This window comes from Ostrea edulis, chromosome 6 (assembly GCF_947568905.1).
Source record: "Ostrea edulis chromosome 6, xbOstEdul1.1, whole genome shotgun sequence".
NCBI classification, from domain to species: Eukaryota; Metazoa; Mollusca; class Bivalvia; order Ostreida; family Ostreidae; genus Ostrea; species Ostrea edulis.
In genome coordinates, this window is record NC_079169.1 from 31550111 (window position 1) to 31575950 (window position 25840).

The 25840-nt window shown below is 36.3% G+C and overlaps 2 long non-coding RNA genes across 2 annotated transcripts; one reads left to right on the top strand and one right to left on the bottom strand.

The window, feature by feature from the left end:
* Positions 1-21393: 21393 nt before the first annotated feature.
* Positions 21394-22360, top strand: LOC125646395 (uncharacterized). Its single transcript, XR_007359703.2, has 2 exons — positions 21394-21457; positions 21915-22360. It is a non-coding gene; the product is annotated as an uncharacterized LOC125646395 (long non-coding RNA).
* Positions 22361-22860: 500 nt separating this feature from the next.
* LOC130047425 (uncharacterized) lies at positions 22861-24221 on the bottom strand. The gene is made up of 2 exons (XR_008796320.1): positions 24163-24221; positions 22861-23274 (listed from the first exon to the last, which is right to left on the bottom strand). It is a non-coding gene; the product is annotated as an uncharacterized LOC130047425 (long non-coding RNA).
* Positions 24222-25840: the final 1619 nt, after the last annotated feature.

Sequence of the window (25840 nt, forward strand, 5' to 3'; positions counted from 1 at the left end):
TTTAGTTTTAACTTTTATCCGTCAATGAACTCTAAAAATGTTTTGCATTACTTACTGATACAGTGTATAATTATATATATGTGAATTGTGGCACTATTTTCAAATATATAACAAAAACAATACATGACAAATTCTGTATCATGTCCCATATCAACCCTCGACTACGGCCCTCGGGTTGATATTGGATTCTAGGGTTGATATGGGGTATGATACAGATTTTGCCATGTATTATTCTCTATTTACACTACGTCAAATGACGTGCCCGTATGATTAAAAAAAATCTTGACGTCATGAATATTTATGTTCATTAGTCAACCAATCGATGAGCTTCCATGATTTATTTTGTGGAAAGAAAATCATTCGCAGGTCATTGCGTGCTCGTAGTGTATTAATCCGAAGATTGCGGATTGAGAACAAACTGGACATTTTTTAGCTGTTGTAACTATGGACTCTTCTTTGTTGACTTCACCGATGTCATAAATTTACCGTATAATATGCTTAACCACACCGTTCTCTTTAGATAATTGTCCGATAAACTCTAGTCTTTCAGATTTCAACACCCGAATTTCCTCATCAAGTTTGAGAATACTATCAATTTTATTGACACAAAATTTATAAGGGTAAGTAACTACTGCTGTTAAAGCGAATTCCATTTACTAAATATTTTTATATTTTACTTGCATTTGTAAACAGGGATCTGTAGCCTTTTTTGTTCGTTATTACTTTTAAACAAATGCTGCACGTTTTAGTTGTGAGCGCAACCATTAAAATATCGGAAATCTGTTATTGGTAAAAAAAATATTATTATGTCATTTTATAAATATTCATGAAAATCGAGGGTTTCGCTGATCATGCAGCCATGGTTTGAGGTAGGGTAGGTACAGGACTCAGTAACCGTGGCTAGCATGATTATGATACCATACAGTAATCACATTGTCCGATCGTCAGTAATTTCTATGAGACGTAATGAGTTATGCTTCCTACAGACGATTCTCATAACTTGTATACATCATACTTGAATTACCCCTCTCGCATTTAAGATTTATCGGCTTTGTCGTTACGGAGCTATATGACTTAAATTTTATATGAAGATTTACATGCATTATATATCTTCGAGTCCAGAAATACACGAAAAGTGTAAAAACATATATGCTCCTCGTGAGGCAATAACTGGTCGCGGTAGCTCAGTGGTCGAGCGTTCGCTTCGTAACCCGGAGATCGTGAGTTCGAGCCTCGCTCGTGCCATGGACGCGTCAAACTAAGACGTTCACATAGGTACTGATTGCTCCTTTGCCAAACGATCGACATTTACAAGTGAGAATCACGGGTCTTTTGGATATGACCGTAAACGGAGGTCCCGTGTCACGGCAGACGTTGGCACGATAAAGAATCCACACTGCTGCGACCCTGAGCACTAACCATAGGTCTAAAGAACCAGAGACACGGATAGTCAAAAATGACCCTTAGTCAGAACTTGATATTATTCTCGAGGACAGAAGCCAAGAATATCTATGTTTCAAATATATTATCCTTTTCCCGATATCTTTTCAATTTTTTTAGTTATACCATGATGGAGTTTTACTCAAAATTACATGGCCATATTTAGGTATTCGTGGCTCTTGTTTTTTTTTTTTTTTGGTACTTCACCTACAGCTGGTGACGTCTCAATATGAGTGAAAAATTCTCAACGGAACGTGAAACAAACAATCGTGGGGCAATATTAGAAAAGATAAACTTTTCGTTAAGACTACCTGTAGTGATGAATAATGGCTTATCTACTAGTCAGGAACAACCATAATTACATGTACACGTTTTATCTCTCACTGCAAGATACGTACTGAGCAGGCATTTCCAAGTAACCAGTTATTCGAATCAGGACCATTAACCTTGTGATCTGAAAACCAATGGAGACAACTACTCTTTAAGGGGCATCATTGTAGTAAGTTTCATGTCTGTCAAGGAAATGGTTCTCAAGATATTGAGTAGAGAATATCTTTTTATGTCCACTTTGACCCTTCCCCTTTGACCTTGTACTCTCAAAATTGATATGGGTCATGGATTCCCTAGGTAGAACGAGTGTACCAGGTTAGTAATCTCTCAACCAAAGCGTTCTCAAGATATTGAGCAGAAAATGTCTTATGTCCAATTTGACCCTTGAATTTGTGACCTAAAAACAATAGGGGTAATCTACTCTCCAAGTTTGGTTACTGTCAAGCAAAGGTCCATTAGATATTGAGTGGACGATGTCTTATGTCCGGAGAAGTTTGCCCATTGACCTTAAAATCAAGTCATCTATTCCTTATGTAGAACTAATGAAACAAGTTTGATGTCTGTCAATTAAATATTTCTTACAATATGGAGCAGACAATATATTACTATGTCTAGTTTAAACTTGGCCTTGTGACTTAAACATTAATAGGGGTCATTTACTTCGTAGCAGAGGTCAGTGTACCTAGTTTAATCTCTGTCAAGCAAAACATTCTTAAAGTTGTATGATCCGAATTTCGACATGTTCCCCACCTTGTAAAAAAACTGTTAAATCATCGCATGTACTTCTTCGTGTGGCTGTACGACATGCAATGCATTGTTTCATCTGTTTTAGCCAAAATTATTTGATTTTAAATCGGTGTTTACAAACAACCGTCACTCAGCCATTTCAAATGAGTGTTGATTTTGTAAAATCAAAAGGCTTATTATGAGCAAGGAAGCAGAAATTACAGAAAGAACAGGAAGTCGTCCTCAGAATCCACAATTTCATATTAATACCTCGTAACAATCATTATGTATTTTAAAACGGTGGGTTCTGTGGATGAATGTACCAACAGGTGCTTGCTTAATATTTTGCATAGTAAGTTTTAATGAAAATATTAAGCAAGCCCCTGTTGGTACCATCCTTTTCCCCGGCTTTGTCATTTTTTCCTCCGAATTATAATTGAACCCCTTTCACATTCTATTACTTTATTCTGGTTGCTACCTTAAGTAAAGATTTTATGAGCCTATCCAATGAATAAAAGGTACACCCCCCGAAAACAGCATTGTAAAAGATATATTATTTTGTTTTTGAACAATTTTCCCTAAAAATAGCCTTTTTAAATCGAACGTGGTTTTCATCGAACTAGATATGTTTAAGATAATTCAATTTGAATTTAGTTCTACACCTGGTACAGTATACTTTATGTATCACATCAAATTTTTAAGCGAACGAGTCTGGTGTGGAAAAAGTTTGCCTCATTTTGGATGAATTCATGTGAAAATTCGTACATTTACCGATATTCTGCGGATTAGTGTTGAAACTGAAGAGATACATTGAAACAGCACTAATGAAAACTAGAGTGAAGTTTACGACCCATAGCAAGAGGAATTAACAGATTTATTTCATAATATATGAAAAAGCTAAAAGGTTAACACAGAATTTATGCATGAATGGAATTAAAAGTCATCCCATTATTAATCTAAATGTTATGATATACAAGTATTTAGTTTAGAAATGAACTGCCAGAAGTCCTCCTTATTTAGGAATATTTACATTTGCCAATGCACTTCCTTATATGACAGTACTAATGAAATCGATGTTCAATTTCGTATGAAATGAAGTTGGTCACATGATCAGTTTGTTCTTGCGTATGAATACAATCACCGCTTCATATGCAATGCAGTGGGGGATTTAGACCCCCCCTCTCGCCACAGATTTAAATAATAGAAATAGTGTGAGTAAAATTCCAGATTGGCACCCAAAATGGCTGAGTATTTTGGCTAATATTTGACTTTCACACACACCCCTTCGTAAAACCTGGATCTGCCACTGCAATGATATCATAACAGAAACAAACGCAGCAGGATATTTATACAGATTTTATTTTGTAAACAAACAAGAATTTCATCAAACATTAAACATATCGTTCTGTTGTTTCATTTTATACAGTTTTAAATATCGTCTGCAACTTCTGCATGGCGATTTTATAAAGTTCTATGATATTGGAAGCGAAAACATGTAGGCAGAGTTATAAGCCTATTTACTTTATGATGATAAGTTACATGTAACCTGTTGTTTCCTGGCAACTTCCATCACGGCTATGACTCGGCATGATCATAAGCGAGGCTGGTTTCGAGGTTCGAAAAATTTTGATGTTCATGTCATGGTACCGGTGCGAGTCTTCATTAAAATCCTACAACAGAAATTTCTCAAGTGAACAAAAACTCCGTCAGTTCGTTTTTCTTTTCTTTTACACACACTGAAGGTAAATAAAAGACGCACCTACGTGCACTTGGTCTAAATCTGTCCTACTGTCTTGAATCGTCTCCTTCATGGCTACGTTTACCGCGAGTCCTAACGATGAACATACCGTTGTTTCTTTCCAAAAACCTGACTAGGAGCTTAACGTTAACTTGACCCATCATATCCACCATGAATTCTCTCAGATCCTTTGAATTTCTGTCGAAATCTGTGATGAACAATTACGTTTTCAACTTAGTAAGCTAGACCGACACCAGTTTCTCCATCGCTGATCGCGACCAAATCACATCAGGGATGTAGTTTACTCCGCTCTTCTTGTCGTCATTTCAGTTAACTTTACGCTCTAAATTGCCTTTATTTTACACATGTTTCGTCTTTTTTTTAACATTTTCAATTAAATATCTCTATCTTATATTCTCTTTTACATTGTTCCTAATTTTTTATTCGATAAAACTCTAACGAACTATATTTTGTATTCTACGATCGTTATTTTGGTCATCTGCTACATAATCATGGAAGCTCGGTAAGAACACAAATCAAAATAGAAAATGTAAATATAAGAAATAAAATATCATTTTTGAATGTTATTGGGATATGACAGGAAGTTGGTAAGTGGTCAAATCTACTATAACGCCCTTCAGGCGTTATAGGATTTGATCACGTGACCAACTTCATGTCATTATCCCAACAACATTAAAAAATGATAACTTATTTCTTAATTGTCCGTATATATAAAGCACTAAAATCCAACAACACTCACATCCAAAGTGTCGGTTCTAATAGTAGATACGAGATAGTAGATACGTAAATATTCTATCGTCCTGAAGAAGGGACAGGTCGTCCCGAAAATTTGACAATTCAATGTTGTTCGTGTCGTTGGTCATTCTTGGTGCTTTATATATATATATATATATATATATATATATATGTATATATATATATATATATATATATATATATATATATATATATTCAGAACTCCTGTACATAATATTGATAAGAAGTTTTTCTGCAAAAACTGTAAAAACTATTTCTCATTTTCCCGTGCGCACTTTCTAACACTACCACAAATAGATCGGCCGCTCCTGCAGCCGATAATGAAGTTTTCGAGGAGTTGCGCTGACAAGAACAAGACTAACCTACAAACTGACGGATCACCCTCCGCAACTCTTAGCGTGGAGTATAATGACGATGAAATATATATTATTATGTCAAAAACTCTAGATCTAACACCATTGATTTCCTATTGAAAACTATGATTGATATATATGGGGTATTTTGCAAGAGTTTGTCGAAAAACTGATTTGTTATGTGTTTATTCATTTCAAACACCATTCTTTTTATATCATCTGTACATGATATAGTTCAGTCTTTTGGATAGATGGTTGAAATTGTACATGCCATTTGCTTGTTGTATTTGGGTTTATAATATTCGTATATATTTCTTTTCGCTAATATATTTGATGCTAAATTTTGAAGTCTGGTTTGAATGTACCATCACCAGCTAATTAAAAAAAATGGTTATTTATCATTATTGGTGATGAGTGTAAACAATGTTTAATTGTATCTGCATATACAAGATGAACAGGTATAATAACAGATAATTTACAATTCATTTTGACCGAGAGAAATCTTCAAAAATTTACAAAGCTTCAAAATATAACTACTTTAAAGTTTGAAAACATAAGCATTTCTAAACAATACATGGATGCAAGGTGAAGATAACGAACAGTGATCAATCTCATAACTCCTACAAGCAATACAAAATAGATAGTTGGGCAAACACGGACCCCTGGACACACAATTTCTAACCCACATACCAAACTACTAATTTGTAATTAAATCGATCAGATCGGGAAAACAATACACATCGCGTTTTCGCTATTCTCGCAGTAGTTGAGGAAATGAGTAGACAGGTAAATAAAGAAAATGGGATCGAAAGACAGCCAAAGACAGACACTATGCGGATAGAAGCCGGAATCTGCATACATTTTTATGTCATCTCTTTCGTGCAATCTGTCTGTTTTTATTACGTCACACCAGCAGATCAGCGGCTAAGCATAAAACGATGGTGCGGTCGTACCGAGGACGAAAATCTAACCTATCGGAAGAGCAGACAGTATATTAACAGTAAATGTAAAAAATCCCCAGTGATAAAACCCTTCAAAGGGCTTGTGATTAAGTTCTAGCCAATGACAGACATCGGTTTTCCTGTCGTCATAAAAAATAATGGACATGGCTGGAAAATATCAAACGTTGATTTATTTCTTCCACCTATTTATGGTGACCGTTGTTTGGACATCGAAAAGCAAAATCAAAAGAAAACATTACTGATTTGATAATACATATTACTTAATTATCGATTAAATGTTTTGTATATCTTAAGCCAATCATTATAATCTTTGAATACTATTTATATAGGGAATCGTTTACGGTCCTACATGTAAGTTTGTTTTCGTCATCCTGTCTGTTATTTCATCTTCTTCCCCATATTCAAGTCACGCTTGAAACAAAGTGTTCGCTAAATCTACGGATGACGATGTACATAAGTTTGATGCAATTTTACGGTATGACCAATATATAACCGCTCCATGGCTTGAGCAAAGAACCATCGCCATTCAGTTGGCTTGGCTATATCCTATTGTTGGTAGGAAACATAAAACTCTTGTCTCTTTTCTACACAGTTGTTACACGGCAAATAAAGTTGAAATACCTACAAGCATACTGGTAGGTTACTCGAATATAAGTTTGGTTATTTAATTGACAGGGAACAGACAATTAAGGTTAAATGGGGCTACGGTAATAATGCTACTGAAAGAATAGAACAGATTACCTTATATCCATTCTTACCATATCTACATTATTGCAGATATATCAAAAGCATAGCCTAAGTATAGGGACCAGGAGGATACAGAGAAAAATCTTGATTCCCTTTCCAAAACTCTTAACAGTATAAAAAATGGGTTATGTCGTCAAAAACTATGATAAGCACTTAGCATAAAAATCAATCTTGACTTCTATTAAAGAACGGAAGTCGAGAAGATTTTACAAACACTTCAGTTAATCTGCAATCTCGTCCAAGTTTTATGCACCTCGGATATCAAATAAGAGTGGAATAAAAGACCAACTAAGTGCGATATTCAAGTAATGAAGGTTAGGTAACAATATGTGGTCAGCCAGAACTGCCGGAGAAGCTTCTGTCAGGAGAGTGATATTTGTTTAAAGATCATGATCGGAAAGCTGATAAAATCAATAGCTTTCATCGTGACGTATAACAGATGTCCATATTTGCCTATAGAGAAAATTGACCAATTATGGAAAGGACAGTTAATCCCATTTAGATATACTTTACTTTATTGGATAAAACGTAAATTTTCTCCTCACTAAAACAGTCGTATCATTGTAATTCACATCGATTGGGTACGTGCTTTAATTGACCCATAAGAAAGAAGAATTTCAATATCCAATCATTTCAGAGTTCTTATTTTGTCTCAAATAAAGATACACAGCTGTGATGGACAGTCCAACACTTCCGCTATATTTGACATCTTTAGATGTCGGCTTTAATAGTAAAATATTTGATTTTGGTTTGGGTAAAGATAGTAATTCTATCATTCATATTTGATGACAAATACCGTTGAATTTCTTCATTAAGAAGTTTTTATGGTCACGCTGGCGTACACGTGTCATTTATGAAGTTTTCATCTAAATATCGTACGGCATTAAACTATATTTCACGGACGTTATTTCACTTTAGTATCAAGTACCAGTATTTTACCGTTTAAATGTGTCATCATCAACCAAAATTTAATCGAGTTTCCATTACTCTTACCGGAGACACATGGAAGGACCCCGCCTCTATAAGATTGATTTAACATTAATACTTTGTATTAATTAATAATAATAAGGTGATATAAATTAAATACATGTTTACTGCATAGATATGGTATATATTATCACACATAATTTCAGTTTTGAAAAATATTTTTGTGCCAAACTACACAGGTCAAAATGATGATTCGTTCATGGGAGACCAGCTTTAATTTAGGCCTTATTAGTATCTATAAATCAAACTATTCATACTTAAGATACATAAGATAATTCTTAAGGCTTTTCATGATATCAATCAATCGATTTCTCTATATCATTAACTTTTATTTTCTGACATCAATAAATACAGGGGGATTATTGATATCAATAATTTGACTTTGACAATGAATAATTAAAGTTAGAGTTGTTTACACTGTATTTGATATAACTATTCTCTGCGACGTTTTGTTACTATATGATGACACTTTTGCACTTTCAACAAGAGGTCCAAAGGCCTTTTCGGTCACCTGAGTACTAGTTAAAATTATCACTAGTCTCAAGGGTCATGAAATCTAGAAAAAAAATTCCTGTTTTGAATATCTAAGATAAATTCTAATATTCAGCAACAGTATAAAACAAGACGTGTTCTTAAAACTTCAAAGCCTTCATACACTGATGAAAAACTTTACATAATATTATGTATTTACATTAAATGATATGACTAATTTGGACCCATCCTAGAGTCAAAACCCTAGGGTTGCGAAATTCACAATACCTAAATATGCATTTAGATTTTATACAGTATCAGCAAACTTAAACAAGTCCTTCAAATAATTAAAATATTTTGTATTGTATCAGCAAACTATCAAAATATTTTGTATTGTATCAGCAAACTATCAAAATATTTTGTATTGTATCAGTAAACTAAGAAGTCCTTGAAATCCTGAAAACAAACCCTTGTCCCCTAGGATCGTCAAAAATTTACAATTTTGGTAAAGGACTTTCTACTCCTTCTAAATGTCCATTTAGTTTCAATTTAGTATCAATGACATTAAATCAGTTTTCATTTATATGTTTTGCATATATACACTAATATATACCCAGGAGTCAGAACCTCTACCCTGGGAATCCTCAAAGTTACAATTTTGGCAGAGGGCCTTCCTACTCTACATCACTTAGTATTTAGCTTTTCTTAAAGATATGCAGGTGTAGAGAAGAAGATTTCTGAAAATTAGCCAATGTTGGGCAGTTTTTGCCCCATCCCTGAGGCCCCGGGGGTGCAGAAGTCCTGAATTTTACCATTTATGTCCCCCTTGTTCCAAAAATACTTCATACCAAATCTGAAAAGAATAGGAAATACATATTATTACTACAGTAACTTGATCCGGAGAGTTGGATCACGTCGAGTTGACAGGCACGGATCATCAGATCACACGAGACATGAAGCGTCGAGTTTGATCTGATGATCCGCGCCTATCAATGAGACGTGATCCAACTCTTCGGATCAAGTTACTGTAGTAATGATAAATGTATTATATACCCTCTTATGCATTTTAAATCCACATTTATAAGATACTAAATGTAAACCAAATTATCAAAAATACAGACATACAATGAAATTATATTTTGTGTACGCAGTTTTCTTTGTGACGCGGTCAATATTTTCCACAAATAACGTTGTGTTGATGCACTGTGACGTCATTGCGACGGCATCAGTTTCAGAGGATAATGATACGGAATCAGAAAACCACAGTGTGGTGATCCGAAAAACCAGACCACACGCTGTGAAATCCACAGTATCAAAGAACGATATATTGATGGGTATATAATAAATATATATTATTACTACAGTAACTTGATCCGAAGAGTCGGATCACGTCGAGTTGACAGGCGCGGGTCATCAGATCACACGAGACGCAAAGCGTCGAGTTTGATCTGATGATCTGCGCCTGTCAACGAGACGTGATCCAACTCTTCGGATCAAATTACTGTAGTAATGATAAATTTATTATATACCCCCTTCTGCATTTTAAATCCACATTTTAAAGATAATAAATGCAATCCAAATTATCAAAAATACAGACATACCATGAAATTATGTTTTGTGTACGTAGTTTTGTTTTGTGACGCGGTCAATATTTTCCACAAATAACGTTGCGTTGATGCATTGTGACAGCATCAGTTTCAGAGGATAACCAAAGTTTGGTGATCCGGAAAATCGGATCACACGCTGTGAAATCCACAGTATCAAAGAACGATACATTGATGGGTATATAATAAAAGTAGTTATCAAGAAGAAATTAAAAATGTCTATTGCTCACACCCCTAATAACTGACAATTTTGGCCCCACCCTAATTACCAAACCCCTACCCCTGGGATCATCAAATTTACAATTTTGGTAAAGGACTACCTGCTCTTTCTAAAATTCATTTAGTTTCAATTTAGCATCAATAGCACTAAAGATGTTTTTAGTGTTTTACACATAAACACTATATCTAATTTTGGCCCCGCCCTGGGGTCAGAACCCCCATCCAAGGGATTATGAAATTTACAATTTTTAGAGGCCTTCCTGCTCTACATCACTATGCATGTAGGTTTTCTTTCACATGTTCTGTTATAGAGAAGAAAGAGTTTCGACAGTTAGTGACCGCCCCTAGGGCCCCAGGGGTGCTGGAGTCCCTATGCTCCCCTTGTCCCTAAAATGCTTCATGCCAAATTTGAAAATTGAAATAGTAGTTATCAAGAAGTTAGAAAATATTCACTTGTTAACGCACGACGGACGACGACAACCCAGGTTACCTAATAAAAATGTTTAACTTCTGAGATGTATGCACCAAAGAACGTGATACATGTAATTAGCATGACGTCATTTGTGCAAAAAATAGCACGTGTCTCAATATATATGTACATGTATGTGTAATTATCATCGACAGTTATACTTGGAATTTTGTTCATGTTTCCCCGTGCATAAAACGCCGAGTATGTGAAATAAGGTCAATGAATTCCTGCAAATATTGCAGATAAACACGCTTACAGATGTTACAGGTAAACGCGCTTACAGATGTTACAGGTAAACCCGCTTACAGATGCTACAGGTAAACGCGCTTACAGATGTTACAGGTAAACGCGCTTACAAATGTTACAGGATAATGCTTACAACTGTTACAGGTAAACAATCATAAATGCTACAGGTAAACGCTTACAAATGTTACGAACAGTGATCAATCTCATAACTCATAAAATCAAAACAAAATAGATAGTTGGGCAAACACGGACCCCTGGACACACAAGAGGTGGAATCAGGTGCCTAGGAGGAGTAAGCATCCCCTGTCAACCGGTCACACCCACCGTGAGCCCTATATCCTGATCAGATAATGGAGTTATCCGTAGTCAAAATCAGTGTGCCAAGAACGGCCTAACAATCGGTATGAAACACGTCAGACAGCAAAACGCGCTTCTAGATGTTACAGGTAAACGCACTTACAGATGTTACAGGTAAACGCGCTTACAAATGTTGCAGGTAAACGCGCTTACAAATGTTACAGGTAAACACTTACAAATGTTACAGGTAAACGCGCTTACAAATGTTACAGGTAAACGCGCTTACAAATGTTACAGGTAAACGCGCTTACAAATGTTACAGGTAAACACTTACAAATGTTACAGGTAAACGCTTACAAATGTTACAGGTAAACGCTCTTACAACTGTAAGGACATTATTGAGGCATAAGTGACATAACTATAGACTCTTCATCCTGGCCATTGATCTAAAAATAGTACGATTTCCTTTTGTCGTGAGTCTTTTTCATGTAAAGTTCAATCCATTGCTAGATTTTAAATAATTTGGAGATACCCTTAGGAAACCTTTTCTTAGAATGTAAAACTTATATGGTACCAATTCTGATGCACCAGATGCACATTTCGACAAAGAATGTCTCTTCAGTTATTGCTCAACCAAATTGTTTGAAATCCGAACTAACGATAAACTTGCTAGAGCTATTTTAGAGAAAAACAGAGTGCCAAAAAGTGGAGTCAAATTCGTCTAAGTGGAGTCAATGATACTCGGCGACCTCTTGGTCTCAAGTACAATAGGGATCATTCTTTCACAAGTAAAGCTCAAACGATTGTTTGTATTTTTTTGGAAAATAAATCATACATCGTATCTCTCAATACATGTGGATGATTTATTCATTTAAAGCACCTTCAATTGATTACATAATGAATTTTTAAAGGAATAACCTTTTGAAAATTGAAATTGGTTTTATTCACTGATATTAATGTTTGCACACTGTGTATGATAAAGGTTAATAATGCTGTATTTTTGAAAAATCTTCATTGTAATGAAATGGTTTTCACTGAATTATAAACTGTTGTAAAATTGTTATTAAGAACTGTTTAATAGCAAGCTATCAAACATTAATAATTAAACAGAGTGAAATTATACTAAAATCCTGCCTATAATTGCAAATGGAATTTACATTTAATTAATGATCAAGGACGTTTTACTTTACTTTGTCTAGATGTGGAATGTTCTGTTTTTTTATTTTAAGTGTTACCGCTATCACCTTTTCTTGTGTCCATGCATGAAATCACATCTACTGATTACTGCAGGATTACCGCTATCACCTTTTCTTGTATCCATGCATGAAATCACATCTACTGATTACTGCAGGATTACCGCTATCACCTTTTCTTGTGTCCATGCATGAAATCACATCTACTGATCACTGCAGGATTACCGCTATCACCTTTTCTTGTGTCCATGCATGAATTCACATCTACTGATTACTGCAGGATTAGTATTAACCAAACAAATTATAACATTTCCATTCCTTAGCTGATCCCAGTAATGAGAAAGTTGTTTAAAACAAAATTTGATTTCTGCTGTCGATTTCATTTTTTGTAACCATTGGAATATTAAATTACATTCCCAGATGTTTCAAGGCCAAGAAAATAAAACTGTGTTTACTGTATATAGATACATGTATTTATTTAATCAATACATGAACAGTAATGAGAATGTGAACTCATGGGTTATTCTTATAAGAAATGTTTTAGATTCCTTTTTTTTTCTATTGCAGGACAGGTTTTTCTTTGCCCCAGGGATGCAGGAATCCCGAAATTTACAATTTATATCCCCCTTCTTCCAAAGATACTTGATACCAAATTTGAAAAGAATTGGAATGATAGTTATCAAGAAGAAGATAAAAATGTCTATTGTTCACACATTTAATTACTGACCATTTTGGCCCCACTCTGATACCAAAAACCCCTACCTTTGGGATCATCATCGAATCCCACTTGCGCCGGTAAGTGAGAAAGTTTCCCAGTTAACATTCGGAAGGTCGATGGTCTCTTCCCAGTTACACTGTATCTGGGTTCTCTCTTTCACCAACAAAATCTGGGAGCCACTATATAACTGAAAAATTGTTGAATGTGGCGAAAAACATTTTTTTTAAAAACCCCAAAACAACTAGAACTGTCCTAATGGGACTAATACCCCCCGCGGGGCATATAAGATGATGGGAAATATTTAATGCAAGCACATTGGATATTTTCACATTATCTACAGGGCAATCAATGTAAATGCAGAAGTGTATATTCTACAGTACAGCAGTACATGAAATATTAAAAATATGCTTAATATAAACAATGAATACTATTTGGCACATTTTAGGCTGTATGATTGCAAATCCCTGGTCAACTCTTCTAGTCTTTAGTTTATATTCACTGTATTGTTGAACTTCTTTCCACTTCTTCAATTCCTGATTGACTTATGGACGTAAAACGGTATTAGAAATAAACTCTGGACAAATTGTGTCTATTACTACAAGTACAACCACACCAGAAAATGTCCGTAACTTCCATAACTGTTAAAATATTTCAATGAAAATAGAAGATGCACAACTACATTATATATATAAGATGTGCATAAAGTTTGAATGAAATATGTCCAGCGGTATTAGAAATAAACCTCGGACAAATTGCGTCTACGGACAAACGAACGGATAGACGGACAAAGTGATTCCAGTATACCCCCCCCCAACTTCGTTTGCGGGGGGTATAATAAACTCTGGACAAATTGTGTCTATTACTACAAGTACAACCAAACCAGAAAATGTCCGTAACTTCCATAACTGTTAAAATATTTCAATGAAAATAGAAGATGCACAACTACATTATATATATAAGATGAGAATAAAGTTTGAATCAAATTTGTTCAACTGTATTAGAATTAAACTCTGGACAAAGTGCGCAACCCCCAAAATGAAAAGAAAATGTGCGTAACTTCTATAACTGTTAAAATATTTCAATGAAAATAGGAGATGCACAACTACATAATATATAGAAGATGTGCATAAAGTTTGAATGAAATATGTCCAGCGGTATTTGATATAAACTTCGGACAAATTGCGTCTACGGACAAACGGACGGACGGACAGAGTGACTCCAGTATACCCCCCAAACTTCGTTTGAGGGGGGTATAAAAACTGACTGACGACCTATTCTTAACCGGATCCCAAATACCGAGTTTTTTATGCTTCATTGTTCAGAATACAGGAGATGGAGTTTTTCCATATATAACAACAGGAGTCGATGCTGAAAATACGAATGAGGACTTTTTTTGGTGAGATAATAAAGACCGTTGACAAGTTTTGAGTTTTAAAATAAAAAAAATATGCAAAAGCAATACAATTGAAATTCCAAGACCAGACATAGTTCTGACAGTATGTATATATATATTTATCAGGTTCTATTTTCCTATTTTTATTCTGCATAAACTGTTGACGTCAAGATTATTCACGCAGAATATTACGCAAACGACTTGACTTTGGATCGGTAAGGGGCATGCATTGCTGTGCAATACTGAAAGACTGCTTGTTCATTTTAATTTTTAGTCGTTATCACATTTCTTATTAACAAAAGTACGCATCGTTTTGAAATCAGAAGAAGGAAGGGGGTAATTTAAAACGGATATTTCTGCTGTCGTCCGAGTTTTATAGGTATAGATCCATAATTATTAAAATTGTCAACATTAGTTAATGAAAAGGTGTACGTTAGCCGTCAAGCTTCCCATAAAAAGAGATTTTATTAGTTGGTATAGCACAATATCTACTCACCAGTAATTTGATGGCTTAGTTTGGATACAAAACTAGATAATGAAAGTATTTTCAGGAATGTTTTCACACGTCACTTAATAATATTGGATTTAGTCTCCAGATCATAGTGATTTCAACTATCACATCTCGATTACTAACGGTCGTATTTAATTACATGTACATTAAACAATTATAATCATTGATCGTTACTGCAGAATAGCTGGTTCATTTGAGATCTGCTCTGATCTACGAAAGCCCAGAAGGCTCATCGAGATTCGAAATTCAAAATACGAGATTCGAAATTCAGAATACGAGATTCCAATTTCGAAATTCAAATCCAAATTAACCAATCAAAATGTAGCTATGGCCTTGGAGAGAGCTAACCGATTTGACGCTAAAATCTAAGGAGAGGTTGTAACGTGCGCCGAATACACAAATCTATTAATAGCGAGTTCAATTGACACACTTACAACAACACCAGTGAAAACGATTTGAAACTTTTACAAATTTTAATTCTACATAATTAATCACAAATATATAAACATACAATGATACAGAAGTACACAACACAGATCTAAAGTTCTACTCAACTTGTTTATAATGATCAGCGTCTCCGTGAATCAGTTCAGGAATCCTCGCACACACGTTAAACATACGGATTACAGATCAGATGCGCGATCCTAGCTAGATGATCGGGCCAGGCACTTCCACGGACCGGCGGATTACGAAGTGTTTCCATTTTACCGAGATTACTGCCATCTTCTTCTCCAGTCACAACACTACTCCCTGGAGACGATCACGGGCTCCACCCGTCCCGTCATCCGATCACACACGAAGCTTTCCAAGTGACGTCACAGATACACAAAAACAAAACAGCTGATGCAACAGTTTAAATATATAACCAAATATCGTAACACCTCCTCCCTTAAAGAAAAGTTTGAGTGTATATGAAAATTTTTACACAATAACCAATGCACATACCATTAATTCATATAAAATTCAACAAAATCACATAAAAAATCATAACATATCACTCTACAGGTATTCTCGACAATGCATCTGCAATGATATTTTCTCTACCTTTGATATGCCTAATGACAATGTTATGCTCTTGCAACTCTAAACTCCACCTCATTAATCTCTGATTCTTGCTTCTCATTTTGTGTACAAAGGTAAGAGGATTATGGTCAGTAAATACAACAACTGGATGTGCAGATGAATATAAATATACATCAAAATGTTGCAGTGCCAATAACATAGACAAACACTCTTTTTCTATGGTAGAGTAGTTTCTTTGACATTTGAGAACTTTTTAGAAAAATAAGCAACAGGATGGCAAACAAAATTTTTATCTTCCTGTAATAACACAGCACCACATCCTACATCACTAGCATCAATTTGCATCACAAATTCTTTATCAAAATTGGGAGATGAAAGAACTGGAGAGACCATGAGAATGGCTTTTATTTGTTCAAAAACCTGTTGGCATGTTTCATTCCATTTAAACTGACAATTCTTTTTTAAAAGACATGTCAATGGATTCGCAATGGTTGAGAAGTTTGGACAGAACTTCCTATAGTATCCAGCCATTCCCAGGAATCTCATGAGTTCTCTCTTACATTGTGGTACAGGGAAATTTGTAATCGCATCAACCTTAGCTAGGACAGGTTTCACATGGCCATTACCAACAATATGGCCCAAATACTTGACAACTGCATGACAAAATTCACTTTTATCAAGACTAACAGTCAAATTTGCATCTGATAATTTCACAAACAAGGCCCTAATATGTGACAAATATTCTTCAAAAGTATTGCTATGCACTATCACATCATCAATATAAGCTTCACAGTGATCTAATTTACACAACAAATGATTGATCATCCTTTGAAAGGTTGCAGGTGCATTTTTCATCCCAAATGGCATCACCTTATATTGGTAAAAAACATCTGAAGTGACAAAAGCAGAAATTTCTTTTGCTCTCTCTGTTAGGGGAACCTGCTAATTTCCAGGTTTGGGATAGTCTCTCTTTGAATTTTGCGACATAGTCTAATAGATTGGGCTGACTTTCTTCACCCAACCATTTGACTTTAAGCAACTTCAATGGTCCTCGCACAGTGTGACCATAAACAAGTTCAAAAGGACTAAAACCAAGCGATTCCTGCTTTGCATCCCTTACAGCAAATAAAAGAAAGGGGATTCCCTGATCCCATTCTTTTTCATTTGACAAACAATAAGTTCGCATCATATGTTTCAAAGTTTGATGAAACCTCTCCAGGGCCCCCTGTGACTCTGGATGATAAGCACTAGATGTATGATGCCTAACCCCTAACTCCTGCATGACCTTTGAAGTAAAGTTGGAACCTTGATCAGACTGCACTGATTGGGGTAAACCAAAATTTGTGAAGAACTTAGTCAAGGCATTGACAATTGTTTTTGCTTTAATATTGCGAAGCGGAATTGCTTCTGGGAAGCGTGTTGATGCACACATAATTGTGAACAGGTACTGATTTCCTGTCTTGGTTTTGGGTAAAGGACCTACACAGTCTATAATGACCTTGGCAAATGGCTCATCAAAAGCAGGGATAGGCTTCAAAGGATCGTGAGGGATTTTTTGATTAGGTTTCCCTACGACTTGGCACACATGGCAAGACTTACAGTAGTCCACTATATCCCTTCTCATCTTTGGCCAGAAGAAGTGGGCCAAGACTTTATGGTAGGTTTTCTTGACACCCAAGTGACCCGAAATTGGTGTGTCATGGGCGAGACCTATGACTGTTTTACGGTATGCCCTAGGTACTACAATTTGATGGTGAGTCTGCCACTCATCTTCTACTAAAACGTCTGGGGACGCCATTTTCTCATGAGAACACCCTGATTTTTATAATAACAAACAGGGACCTTATCCGTCTCCCCAGGAGACAAAACCTGTTCATTAAGACCTTGTAATTCAACATCCGACTCTTGTTCGGATATCAACTTATCTCTAGTAAGAGGAGTGTTGTCTAACATTTCCTGTAAACCAAACACGTCGTGTTCAGACTGAGACTGTTGGTTCTCAGAAGAATAACTTTCTGCTTTTAACAGATCTGACAAAAATGTCTCATTGAGACCTAAAGAAGAGTCATCTCCTATATCTAACTTCTGACTTACCGTCTGTTCAGCATGCCCAAGTTTCTTAGCCATAGCCCTTGTCAATGCACAAGAAGGAAACAATTCTTTATTCTCTTCATCCAAAATAAGACTAGGTTTTTCACAAATAATCGGGTCAGGTACAACCTTACCTCCCGCTAAATCATTTCCTAACAAAAGAGAAACCCCCTTAACTGGTAAAGTAGGTCTGACCCCTACCACTACATGCCCAGAGACTAAATCTGACTTCAAGTGTATCTCATGAAGAGTAACTTTAACAAGCCCTAACTCTACACCCTGAATCAACACATCAGAACCAGTATGTGTCTTCTCAGACAGTGGCAGGACGCCCTCTAATAACAAAGACTGAGAAGCACCTGTATCCCTCAATACTCTAATTGGGTGAAAGTCAATACCATTTACAGACACTAAACCTTTAAATACAAAAGGTCTAAATTCCTCTCTAAGAACATCATGCTCTGGCTATGGCTTAGCATCTTCAAACCTACTACAGGCAAACTTACCTGTCACAGATGTAAGGGCACTAGGACTAGGCTGGGTGTCAGTATTAACAGACCTTTTCTTCTGTAATGCCCAACATTTTGACTTAATGTGACCCTTCTTTTTACAATAATTACATGTTGGAATATGCTTGAATGTTTCAGTATTCTTGAAGTCATTACCTTTCATCTCCGAGTAGCCTAACTTAGAACGTCTGGCCCTCCTCGAGAACCATCAGAGTTGGTCATTTTCTGTTGATTATTGGGTTTTACAAAAGACACTCTATGAGTAAGTGCATAGTCATCTGCTGCAGTCGCAGCTTGTTCTAGATTTTCAACTTTCTGTTCATCTAAGTATGTTCTAATTTCAGGATGAAGGCAGTTTTTGAATTCTTCCACCAAAATAATTTGTTTCAACCTTTCAAAGTCTGAACCAACATTTTTAGAAGTACACCATCTATCACACATATTTTGCTTTTCCCTTGCAAATTCAACATGAGTTTGTTCATTTAATTTGTTGAAATTCCTAAATTTCTGTCTATAGGCTTCAGGCACAAGTTCATATGCCTTTAAGACATTTTTCTTAATTACATCATAATTTGTACTTTGATAAAGTGACAATGCTCCATACACTTCTCTACCAGAAAACTGGTGTGTTCAGAATTAAATCAACTTCCCAATCATATGATTTCTTGTGATCAAAATATACGAGATTATAAGACTCTCTTATGAGTAGCCATGAAATATAAGGTGATTCCACCCGAGGGTTGCAAAAAAGATGTGAAACCCGAGGCTTTGCCGAGGGTTTTACCGCTTTTTTGCAACTCCGAGGGTGGAATCACCTTAATATTTCATGGCAACTCATAAGAGAGTATTTTTCTCTCATATTTCTAGAGTTTTCCGTTTACCTTGTGCCTAGCGACGCCATTTTGAGAATTTTCCAATTAATTAATTTTTCGCTGTACATAAAAAATAACACCAGAATCGAATTCTACGACCTTCATTTTGGCAACTACGTTGCCGACAAAAAAATCGGCCGACGAGTGTACAAGTGAATTGTATTAGAGTTATTCCTCTTTGAATAAATCAATAATCAGGGTGATACGTGACGTAACTCGACAGTCATCAGCGCGAAACATTTTGACAGACCTAATCAGAATATGAATCCACAACTGCACGTTTTTTTTTCTTAGAGGAGCATTGATATTGATATTAATTGAGCAGTTATTTAATGACGAGTGTGTGAAGAGGAATTCCAAGTGGTTTTTGTTGGTGAATATGGGCATTGCTAGACTTTCGTTTTTCACGCGTGCAAGGACTCGAGTCTCACAGACATTGAAGGCACTTATTTCACCTGAGACACGGACAGTAGACGTTGACAGAGTGAATGTGGAGGTAAGCCTAGAAGTAATATACCGTGTGGGCTGGGTTTCTGTGAACTGGCATAATGCACCGGATGACATAGGTGTATGAGGAATTTGTGACTGTTGTTGAGTGTGCAGTAATTGTTCAAGGAATGTGTATTTTTGTGTCCGGTCACATACACCAGGAGATTATCAGGGACATTACAATCTGTCATTTTTTGTACAAGAGCTTTGCAGACGCTTGTGTTCGTCAATGGAGGTGAGGTAAGTTGCAAGCTAGTTGTGTATTGATTATGACGTCACGGGATATGTAAAATAAACGTCACGTGATATGAAAGATAGAAATATCTTGCATACCTTTCTTTCATAGAATATCTGTATCTTGCATACGTAGATATGAGAGAAATCGCTTTTGAAAATTACCTACAAAGTGCTAAAAGTTCGATTATCCCGGACGAGCCCCCCAATTTGTAACATGAGCTGAATACACAAATCTATTTATAACGAGTTCAATTGACACACTTACAACAACACCAGTGAAAACGATTTGAAACTTTTACAAATTTTAATTCTACATAATTAGTCACAAATATATAAACATACAATGATACAGAAGTACACAACACAGATCTAAAGTTCTACTCAACTTGTTTATAATGATCAGCGTCTCCTGAATCAGTTCAGGAATCCTCGCACACACGTTAAACATACGGATTACAGATTAGATGCGCGATCCTAGCTAGATGATCGGGCCAGGCACTTCCACGGACCGGCGGATTACGAAGTGTTTCCATTTTACCGAGATTACTGCCATCTTCTTCTCCAGCCACAACACTACTCCCTGGAGACGATCACGCGCTCCACCCATCCCGTCATCCGATCACACACGAAGCTTTCCAAGTGACGTCACAGATACACAAAAACAAAACAGCTGATGCAACAGTTTAAATATATAACCAAATATCGTAACAAGATCCAGTCAAACGCAGACATTTCCTAGACTTCATGCAGAAACTGTTTGATCATAAACATGTCGAGACTGCACCGCCTGTTTATAAGGATGAAGAAGTGTGGTATTTACCAGTTTTTGGTGTATACCATCCTCGCAAACCGGACAAGATCAGAGGAGTGTTTGATTCTTCAGCTACATTTCACGGACTTTCTTTGAATGATGTTTTGATGTCTGGTCCAGATCTCAAAAACAGTTTACTCGGGGTGCTTATCAGATTTCGCAAGGAGCCAATAGCTATAACCACTGTCATGATCGTGTGCAGGATTGGACAAAACAAGATGGCAGACGGCATTTCCAAACAAAGGTAGGCTCTTAAAACTCTTCATTTTACCGACTTATTAGACGACGAATTTATGAATTTGAAACACTGCCTGGCCAGGGAGGCATCATTAAGTTGATTGGTTGTTGGAATTCTTACTCATGTACACGTACAACTCTAAATTCATTGATCGAAGTTGACGATGTTGCCTCGATAGAATTCGAAGCGGGCGAAGATGTTTCTAATCATGTTTTCATGCATTTTAAGAAAGATACTTTCGGTAAAATAGACTCTGCACATATCTTTTGATGAAAACTTGAACCAGTGTATGCGATTTGTCCCTTAAATTGCCTTGGTTAGATAGAAATCTCGACTTGAACATTTGCTAATGTGCAGGATTGGACTCTGTTCGTTTCCACGATAAACGTGCCGGATTGGACCTCGATTTTGGTTCAGGATTGGACCCTTTCTTAAATACTGTACATGCATTTTTTTCTTACAGATCCAGTCAGGAGCGGACTTCCTTAAGCTTAAAAGTTGCAAGTGAATGAAGTGTGTTCTATTTTATGTCTCCTACTAAAACCATGGTTTTGACAAACCTAGAAGAGCACGTGGAGCAAGGAACTATCAGTAAGCCGGAAGAGCCAGCTCAAAAATCTTTAAGTGTTTGAGAATTTCACCGCGCACATGAGTCTAAAGTTCTGCACACGTTATAAGGAGCCTTGTTCTCGGAGATCAACATGTTGAAAAGTCTTCATTTTGCAGAAGCAAATACATTTATATTGTATATACACGTGTAGACCATGTTCGATTCCCAACCACTTAAAATTTGTGATATCTGCATGGAATTATTAAAACTGAGCATGGTTTGACGTATAATAATCTCTTTAGGCACGATGGTTTACATTTCACAAAGCTGTTCAATGACAATAAAGACAATAAGATGTTGAGGTGTTCATGTTTTCAATACTTAATCATCTGTCCACATGCACTTGTGCCTTTCATGTGTATGCTTCTGCTGGAACCAGTTTTGATTGTTAAAACGAGATTTATCATCTTTTGAACTTTCCATATCATTTTAATTCTAATAATCTTGAGTGCATATGTCGTGCAAGATATCGAGGCCAACTCACTTACAAGGATATTTACTTACGGTAAAAGTGTTTGTTGGAATGTAGTAAATATCAGCATTTTTGTATTTAAAAACCTTTCGTTTCTTATAATTACATTGAATTCAACCTTAGAGTGCATATACTGATGAAAGAAAATAAAAGGATATTTTCTCAGAAATTCGCAATATCACTCCTGTAGCTGAAATATGAACCTAAATCAAAAGCAGTTTTGTCCATGATGTTTTTTCTTCTTCAATATTTGCTGCTCAGATGAGAGGTTACTCTTCAACACAATTTTTTCACTAGTTGTTATCAGTTCAATACAAACGCAATAAATTTGAAATATATTTAATAACAAGTAAAAATTAAGAACACTTCTGGTTCAATGAAATAACAAATCAACATGTGTAAAATGCAATGTAAAAGATTAGTAGTATCTCTGTAAAACAAAGCATAATACCGTAAAAATAATCGTTTCATAATGTACATAAACGGATATAAAAAACGGCTGCCATGGTATATGTATGCACTTCGTGTATTCAGAAAACAATGTAATTTTTTTTACTTCATGTTTCTTTTATAATGTGCAAAAGCGTGTGTTGCACTGGTCACAAACGAAGACAATTTCTCTGATTGAAGTTTCCTTTTTACATACCTACGCAATTCAGAATTGGTCTTGAATTCCTCACCACAAATTTCGCACATTCGAAGTGTACCCATCTCATGGAATGAAGTTCTTGGGCTTGATACCTGAAACAAAGGAGAAAATCTATATAACAGAATTTGGAATTAGGGAATATGTAAGCGGGTTAATTGAGTTCAGGAAACGTCGAATTTATATTGTTACAGAGGATTATAAAATGATGATAATTTCTCACGTGTTTATTTTAGGTCAAAATGGCCTTATATATCCTGAATACGAACAGTCAACGTTACATCTGGTCGTAAGCAAAGATTGGTGATTCATGTATAGATCTGCTATATTGGTTCAATTTGAAGGAGATAGCGAATGGATATTTTTACAGTAGCAATTGTCGTCGTTGGGAACTTAAACGGCGATGTAATTTGATAGCAGTAAAAAAATCAAAATCAAAATACACCATGGTAATGTTGGAAATGTCTGAGAATCTAATAAGCTACATTAATCAAACTAAAATATGATAAAGTGAAGTCGAGATTCGAAAATATAAAGGATTTTGAAAATAAAGATAAAAAGAGGGTCCAATCCTGAACCAAAATTGAGGTCCAATCCGGCACGTTTATCGTGGAAACGACCAGAGTCCAATCCTGCACATTAGCAAATGTTCAAGTCAAGATATCCATCTAACCAAGGCAATTTAAGGGACAAATCGCATACACTGGTTCAAGTTTTCATCAAAATATATGTGCAGAGTCTATTTTACCGAAAGTATCTTTCTTAAAATGCATGAAAACATGATTAGAAACATCTTCGCCCGCTTCGAATTCTATCGAGGCAACATCGTCAACTTCGATCAATGAATTTAGAGTTGTACGTGTACATGAGTAAGAATTCCAACAACCAATCAACTTAATGATGCCTCCCTGGCCAGGCAGTGTTTCAAATTCATAAATTCGTCGTCTAATAAGTCGGTAAAATGAAGAGTTTTAAGAGCCTACCTTTGTTTGGAAATGCCGTCTGCCATCTTGTTTTGTCCAATCCTGCACACGATCATGACAGTGCAGATGTCACTGCCTTTGTTTTAAATCACTTCTATGTGGATGATGGATTGATCTCCGTACCTGCTATCAACCAGGCTGTTGACTTGATGAAACGAACACAGCAAGCGTTGGCGACCCATGGTAACTTGCGTTTGCACAAGATCGCCTCCAACAGCAAAGTTGTTGTTCGTGAATTCTCTCAAGATGATCTTTCCAAGGAACTGAAAAGCTTGGAACTATCTGACGACGACTTACCTGTTCAGAGGAGCTTAGGACTTTGCTGTAACATGAACACTGATGCATTTACTTTCCAGATTTCAAGTGACTAGACACCCTTGACTCGACATGGAGTGCTTTACACTATTAACAGTATATATGATCCCTTAGGATTTGCTGTACCTGTGACAATTGAAGGGAAATTATCATTACGTCAATTGACTGATGGAAACACTGGATGGGATGCACCACTTATTGACATAGAAGGACAGAAATGACAAATGTGGAGGAAGTCTCTATCTGGTCTTCAAGATGTGTCAATTCCCCGTCAATATGTTCCATGTTCTCTTCAAGGAAGTGTTCGAAATGAACTTCTACGTATTTTATGATGCATCTGAGAAGGCGATAGCTGCAGTCGCCTACCTGCATGTGTTTAATGAGGAAAATGAACATTACGTAGGATTCGTTATCGGAAAAACCAAGGTTGCTCCACCTCATGGACATACGATTCCAAGACTGCAGTTATGCTCTGCCCTTCTCGCAGTTGAAATTTATCAACTAGCCAACGAGAAACTGAACATTGAATTTGAAACTGAAATTTTACTCGGAGAGTAGAGTAGTACTAGAATACATCAGCAACCAGACAAGATTTTTTATCTATGTTTCGAATCTTGTCTAAACAAGAGGTACTGTGAGCAATGCTCACTAAGAATACCCCCTTTACCCCAATCTCCCAAAGGGTGTTGGTAATAGGTATAAACTACCTCTTTTCTGAGTGTAAAAAACAAATGGCATGATAAACCGAACCATATTGCTACTTCGATGTCCAGTGCGCGTGACCTTTGACCTTTTGACCCCCAAATCGATAGGGAACATCTTCATCCCATGGGTAGTCCATATGTATGATATGGTGACTGTAGGTGGAAAGGATAACGCTTTAGAGCCCGGAAACCATATTGCTACTTTGATGTACAGTGCGCTTGACCTTTGGACCCCAAAATCGATAGGGAACATCTTCATCCCATGGGTAGTCCATATATCTATGATATGGTGACGGTAGGTGGAAAGGATAATACTTTAGAGCCCGGAAACCATTGCGTCTACAGACGGACGGACAGACAGACGGACAACCCGATTCCAGTATACCCCCCTCCCCCACAACTTGTTGCGGGGGGTATAATAAAAGAATTTATTAATCGTGTTGAGCAGATTTTTAAACATTCAACACCAAAACAGTGGAATTACGTTCCAACAGGACTCAATCCCGCTGACATTGGAACGAGGGGCTTAGCGGCTGACAAGCTTCAAAGTAGTGTTTGGATCCAGGGACCTATTGAATTTCTTACAAGACAGTCTGTGGAATCTGATGATGCTTCTAGCATGGGTATTTGTCAGTCTGATGTGAATACCTACCTGTCTG